This window comes from Dermacentor variabilis, chromosome 4 (genome assembly GCF_050947875.1).
Source record: "Dermacentor variabilis isolate Ectoservices chromosome 4, ASM5094787v1, whole genome shotgun sequence".
Taxonomy (NCBI): domain Eukaryota; kingdom Metazoa; phylum Arthropoda; class Arachnida; order Ixodida; family Ixodidae; genus Dermacentor; species Dermacentor variabilis.
Window position 1 is genome coordinate 221,131,991 of NC_134571.1, and position 7,485 is coordinate 221,139,475.

The 7,485-nt window shown below is 50.4% G+C and overlaps 1 pseudogene; it reads left to right on the forward strand.

Moving 5' to 3' along the window:
* The first annotated feature begins 2,355 nt into the window (after positions 1 to 2,355).
* Positions 2,356 to 3,973, forward strand: LOC142578523 (uncharacterized; annotated as a pseudogene).
* The last annotated feature ends 3,512 nt before the right edge of the window (positions 3,974 to 7,485 follow it).

The following is a 7,485-nucleotide window of genomic DNA, read 5'->3' on the forward strand; positions in this document are numbered from 1 at the left end:
CTCGGGCAGCACAACACTCGAGCGCATGCCGATTATGGAGCGCCGTTTGGAAAATTTAGAACGCACAGGTAAAATTTTAGCAGACATCAGGGCTTGCTTCCGGGAACTCTGGGAACAGCAGCACCCGTAAGCTTTGCAGAGCATAACTCCAGCCGTGATTGACACTGTCCTGTCCACAGTACAGGAACGGGCTAGCGTCCAAATTAGGAACAGCCGCTCTCGCTCTCGTTCCTCGCGGCCGGATTCGCGCAGGCGAAAGGTGGTCACTCGTCAGACCATAGGCTTCCAGGAGCACAGTCCGGCTGCCGCCTCCCCGGAGTTCGTGGTGCCTCTGTCTGAGGTGCCATCGCCTTCGGGGAGTGGGCATGCCCCTCACAATTAAAAACAACCTTCACTGTGGCTAGCACACCCCAGCGGAAAACCCATAATAAAGCCGTAGAAGAGAAATTCGAAATCATACAGTGGAACTGCTGTGGTTTTCGGGGCTGGAAGAAACGGTCGCACCTCCAGCTCTATCTGCAGACCCTCGGTTCCGTGCCGGTGGTCCTGGCTCTAATGGAACCCGGCGTGGAAGCTAAATTCACTGGGTATAGCTCGTTTCAGGGATGTCCTACAATGTGCATCCTGGTGAACAAGGCATACACCGCCGTTCCGGTCGATCTCGACTTGGAGATTGAACAGGAATACACCATGGTCAAGGTCCTGCCACTTAAGCGCCATTACCCGTCAATACATATTCTTAATATTTACTGCTCCCCGCACAAGCAGCGCGTAACTTTCAACGAAATCTTCTACCACGCGCTCAAATCGGCTGACAAGGAACCTCTCGTGATTGTTGGGGACTTTAACGTTCCCAGCTTTCATTGGGGACACCGCTTTGAGAAGGCCATAGGACGCAAACTGGCGGAATTAATATCCACACTTCGTCTCACGCTGATCACGGATCCGGCATGACCCACACGCGTGGGCGATTCGGTAACGCGTGACACATGCCCTGACCTATCTCTCGCTAAGAACGCTAAAGATGCCGCCTGGGAGAACCTGGGGGACTGTCTTCGTAGCGATCACTGCCTTCTCCGGATCGCTGTTCTGGCAAAGGCGGCTCGCAAAAAGCGGGGCAAGGCGAAATTGACCGATTGGCATAAGTTCAGAATGCAGGAGGTACTTCCCGTGGTCTTTTCCGGCGGTTACGCTGAGTGGGCAAAGCAATTACATAAAATACAGCAACAACACGTTACGACAGTACAGACTTCCGAAGACATCCCCGCAGTGGACAATCACCTAATGCACCTGTGGGAGGCGCGCCGAAGCCATACCAAACGGTGGAAGAAGCAAAAGCTGAATCAGAAGCTTAAGGCTCGCATTATCGAACTCACGGAGCAATGTGAAACGTATGCTGCCCAGCTCACGGACTCAAATTGGACGGAAAAGTGCAATTCGGCAGTGCGTCAGATGAGTTCGAGAGGTACGTGGCGTCTCTTTCGCAGCCTCATTGACCCCACTCAGACTAGAGGGGAGACGCAACGACAACTTCTGCGGGCTTTGCACGGGTACCAAGGCACGACAGCTCAACTTCCCGACACGCTATGTGACAGATATCTCTGTCGGATAGAGGACCTGATTTGGCCCGAGTACGAGTACGCAGGCAAGCCTAATCCTTATATTGATGTCCATTTTACATTCCCCGACCTTAGGGCGGCTTTAGCTAAGATGCACAGAGGTACGGCTCCGGGCCGCGATCGCATAACAGTGAAACTATTGGCGAATCTTCCGGACTCGGCCTGGCTTCACTTGCTAGAGTACATTAATCAGATCTTGGACGGGCGTCCACTCCCTCCCGATTGGAAGACCTCCTTGGTCACTTTCATCCCTAAGCCAGGCAAGACCGTAAATACCGACAACCTAAGGCCCATCTCAATTACTTGCGGACAAACGGACAAACTTGCGTGCGGACAAACTGATGGAGAAGATGGTTCGGGATCGCCTCTCTCCGTGCATGGAGGCTGAGGGCCTCTTTTCAGACAATATGTTCCGTGTCCGCCCGCATATGTCTGCACAGGACGTCCTCCAACTACATCGCGCCATAATACGACCCACGGCTATGCGCCGCAATGACAAGGCCTTCCTTGCCCTCGATCTTAGGGAGGCCTTTGACAACGGTTGTCACGGTCGCATTCTGGCAAACCTGAGCACCACGGATTGCGGGCACAAGGCATTCGCCTACGTCAGAGATTTCCTCTCGAAGCGTCAGGCGCTCCTTGAGATCGAGGATGAGGAATATGGCCCATACACCATGAGCGCACGTGGCATTCCCAAGGATCGGTCTTGTCCCCACTCCTTTTCAACATTGCCATGATGCAGGTTCCACAACAGTTGGCCCGGGTGGAAGGCATCCATCACGCACTTTACGCGGATGACATAACAAATTGGTCTACCGAAGGGTGCGTTGGGGAAATGGAGGACCGCCTCCAGCGGGCCGCCTCCATCGCCAATAGCTATGCTATCTATCCACTATGGTCTCCAATGCGCTCCTGCGAAATCGGAACTTCTTCACATCAGAACCAATCCCAAAGACAACACCAGTTTCCGTCTCTTTCTGATGGGAGGTCGTATTAGAGAGGCCGAGGAGATACCGATCCTGGGTCTCTTCATCCATCGCAGACTCAGCCCGGAATCCACTATCGACAAACTCAGACGTCTAGGCGAACAGGTCGGACGTATGATCCACCGCGTTTCCAATAAACGCGGCGGGTTGCGGGGCAGGGACGCGCTTCGGCTCGCCCATGCCTTCGTAACCAGCAGGATCCTATACTCCGTACCCTACCTTCGCACTACTAAGAAACACGATGAACGTATCGACGCCATCATAAGGAAGGTTACAACGCGATCTTTGGGCCTCCCAGTGGCTGGTTGCAACGCTAAGTTGTTGGCTCTAGCTGTGCTTAACTCCTACCAGGAGTTGAAGAAGGCCCACCTTGTGAACCAATACACGCGACTCTCGTAGACAGTGTCGGGGCGCCACCTGCTAGACCACTTGCACATACAACACGAGTGTATTTCAGAGGAGACATGCAGGCTTCCGGAGCTCTGGCATCACAAGCTCTGGGTTCCTCCACTCCCGCGAAACATGGACACGCAGACACATGAAGGCAGACGAAAGGCGCACCCTCGGGCCCTCGAACACCAATATGAATTAAAGCAGGGTGTATACTACTTTGATGTGGCAGAGCCGTCACCCACTGGATTCTACACAGCTGCCGTAGTTCACGAGGACCAACAAGTTAACGGACTTTCCTACCACGCTTTCAACTCCGCGCTGGCCGAGGAGGTTGCTATAGCACTTGTCGCCTCGGACCCGAATTCGGAGGTAATCATCACAGATTCGCGCAGTGCCTGTGAGCACTACCTGGCGGGCGAGGTATCACCTTTAGCCTACCGCATTTTAAAGCGAGCCGTGAGGGACTCAGACCCCTCAGCCAAACGCATTATTTGGATTCCGGGCCACCAGGGCCTTAGAGGTAACGAGGCTGCGGATGCGGCCGCCCGAGCGCTTACCCACCGGGTACCTCAACCAGACTCTTCCGGCTCAGAGATTAGACAACCACTTCTGCGGTTCAGGGAAATTCTGGCAGACTCTCGCGAACGTCGTCGGCTTTTCCCGGTCCCTGCTAACGGCCTCAGTAAGGCCGATGAACGAACACTGCGGCACCTGCAGACAAACACCCTGTTGTGTCCTGCAATAGCAAAACCTTTTGACCCGAAAGTTGATGGGCGATGCCCTCACTGTGGGGAAGTCTCCGATAACTTTCGCATGGTGTGGGCATGTCAGATGAATCCGTCGCTTCCCCCCAACCATTACCCCACTAGAGAGGCATGGGAGGCAGCCCTACTCAATTGCTCGGCGCTGGAGTCTCAAAGAGCTCTAGTCCAATGGGCGCGGGTAGGAGCTTCGTCCAGTGGGGTCCCAGACTAAGGACTCCACCTATGTAAAGGGCCATTTTTGGCCTGGAAACTCTCAATTTATTGAATATAAGTTTTTCGTCATCATTATCATCAACTGGTGCGGGAGAGCGTCTCAGTGCGCGTTTTCTGTGGCTCACCGGACATCGCGAAGTCCCGGCGCCGTAGCAGAAATCTTCCTAGCGTCTGTGCTTGCTGCATACCCGAGTTGTAGCCGATGGCTATTTTCTGTTCCTCAATTTCGCGAGCCAAGCTTCACGCAGCTTCTTTTCCTGCGGCTATGTGGGAATAAGGCTGGCAACAGGCTCCGTTGCATGCGTTCGGCACAGCAGCACCGAGCAGTAGCCTACCATGGCGCCCGCCTCCAAGAGCAGCCGCTACCTATTATAGTACTTTCAAATGCTGTGAAGCAGATACCGAAGGTGCGACAACCGCCGGGCAGGTGGAACATTTCAACCTTCGTTTTCACTTCGCTTCGGAGCTTACGAAGCAGCACCAGATTTGAAAATTGCAAGTACTTTTTGATTTTTCCACTCGTATGCTAGCTCACCTGTAGGAAGAGATCGCAGAAAAATACGAGTATGACGCTGGAATGAACCCGGTACGTTTTACGGTTTTAGAGTAAATTCCATCGACACCACATAAAGACATTTTTAAATCAACAAACACTGATGCATTGTCATTAATAGCAACGTCTGTGGGGCTCATGCAGGCAAAGTCATAAGCAGGTGCCGATTGTATATTGGAATAGTCTTCCTTTGTGAACATATTGATCAAAAAGTTGTTAAACATTTCAGGCCATTCAGCTTGTGCGATAGGATCACCAGCGAAAATATTAAGTAGTTTGAATAGGTGAAAATGTTTTCCAAAATATTTTGGGATTGCCTTTAAGCAAACACTGAAGATTTTGTGACATACCTGAAGTGTCCATATAAATGCTACGCAATAAAGCGCAAACAATTACCTTCATAAATGTTACCTCACGGATGGTAGTTGGAAGACTCAAGAAGAAGCCGGCAAAAGGCAGTTGTTTATTTACCCCTTGCACCAATCGGCGCACATCTTTCACCGGGCATGGCTGGGTCTGCCTGTTAGAGCAATCGCGACATGTTCTCCACAAACGTAGCTATACTTTCGTTCAGCCTTTAATTCCTCGAAAGTGCCTGCACTGCTGTTTCTCTGCTGTTTCGTGATACACGCGAAGTGCCTCGAGCGGCCAGTCGATCTGCAATTTTGCGTGTGTTCGCGGGTTTCCTTCACGCTCGGAAAAACACTTTTATTTAGCAAGTATTGAGCAGCAGAAAGCTGTATCGGGAGTTTTTCATGCTGTTCTGCAATTATCTCATTGACACTTTTTGGCTAACTATAATAATGGAGAAGCTGAATATTTAAGAATAATTATAAGTAGGTGGAATGCACAAGGTAATCTGAATATCTCCAAGCGACGACAAACAACATTATCTTGCTTCAGCCCAGCTACGGCGCGTTTGCATATGCTTAAAATTTTACTCAAGGAAGGAAGGAAGGAAAAAGCGGAGACGGAAAGGTAGGGAGGTTACCCAGTTTAGCTCAACCGGTTTGCTACCCTACACATGGGAGCGGGATGGAGGAGGAGGAGGAAATATGAGGAGGAGAGAGAAAGAGAGCACATAGCACAGCACACACATCATCAGGTACAGTCCGTCGCTCTTGCGTGGTAAGTGACATCACTATGACAGCCGCTTGTCCAAGCCCGTCTCTTTAAAAAACCGAAGTAGACCCTTCATCGCCTTTAGCTGCGATGTATTCTGTCGGCGACATGTGAAAATCGTTTCAACAGAAAATGGTCTATTGTCAAGGTGCGCATGACCTTGGAGCCCGAACCCTGGACCCACTACAGGAACCCGGTAGACTAAATCTGCTAAAAAGGCTCGCGCTTCTTTGGGCCATTCAAGCCGCTCTTCTAATTCGCCGAGGGCTTCTAATCCTACTGGAGAGCTGGTGGTTGAGGAAGCATTGTCGAACTCCGACCATCCTGTGCTTGTACAACTTTTGACTGAAATATTGACTAACAATAAGGATATGGCTCGCCCCATTGCAGAGATAAAAAGTTATGTTGGTATGCGCTTCGAGGCACTTGAATTGCGCATTTCTGCTGTTGAAAAGGCATTGGCCACCCCTGCTTCACGGTCTAAAATGGTCAGTTACATAATAAAATAAGTTCAGTCAAGCGTACAGTCAGTGAGTTAACTGGAAAGAATGAGGATCTGGAAAATCGGTCTAGGCGGAACAACATTATTTTGCATGGCTTATTAGAAACTCTTGATGAAACTCACGATTCCCTTCTTTCTAAAATATCTGAATTATTTCAACTGAGTCTTGGCATTCAGTTTCCTCGCATCGAACGCCTCCATCGTTTTGGAAGAGCTCGTGAAAACCATCCACGCCCGGTAATTTTGAAAATGCTTGATTTTAATGATAAGCTTACTTTGCTGAAGAATGGTTTTAGGCTTACGGATTCCGGACTTAGGCTTTCTGATGACTTTTCTCCAAGAGTTCACGGTATTCGGAAGAAACTGTGGGAGGCGTCTAGTCAGCATCGCAACAATGGGCCTTCTGATAAGATTAGGTTTGACCATATTTTCATTGACAACATTCGGTATAACTGGTGCGATTCCACCAACTCTCGTGTAAAAATTTTCCTGTCATTGCCCTAACGGGCTGCAGTACGTATAAATAAAAAAAAGAACGGGCACCAGGGACAGTCTCTGAACATCATATTCAGGAAAGTCGCACAGAATGTGTTCCAGCGTCTCCTTGCAAAAACAGGCATTGCATAGAGCGTTGTCGGCCATTCCAATGGGAAATGAGTAAGATTTCGTGAATGCCACTTCTAACCATAAGCGATAAAGCAGAGTGGCCTCTTTTCGGCGGAGTCCAGTTGGCATACAGAGACGCATCACAGAGGGCAGGTGGTATTGACGATTGCTCCGGTTTGTCTCGCTGCTTGGTGTGCACCACAGAGAGAGCGTGATCTCCTGTGCAAGCACTCGAAGTCTGCTGGCTGCGTCGGACCATGAAAGTGATATGGCCTCTCGCTGTGTCTTCAAGAGCTGCCCGAGCGGCATTATCGGCGTCTTAGTTTTCTATAACGCCGCAGTGACTTGGCAGCCACTGAAAACTCACGTGGTGTTTTTCTCATGTGATGTATGGAGTAGGCATCTAATATCGAATACGAACTGCTCGTAGGGCCCGCGACGCAGAGCTGATAGCACAGATTGTGGGGCTGCCTTTGAGTTACTGAAGATTTACCATTGTCAGAGTGGTTCCCGATTGACGAAACAAAGTGCAGCGCGAAGAACAGCTGGTTCCTCAGATGTCGATGACGTTGGGTAGTCAGTCCTAAAGCTGATGGTAATACCTCTTGCTGGAACAACCACAGCACCGGACAAACACTGGATGTTTGTGGAACCATCAGCATAAATCTTCACACTGTACGCATACGCCTCGTGCAGAAGAAGCACAGACAGTTGTTTAGCACAGGCG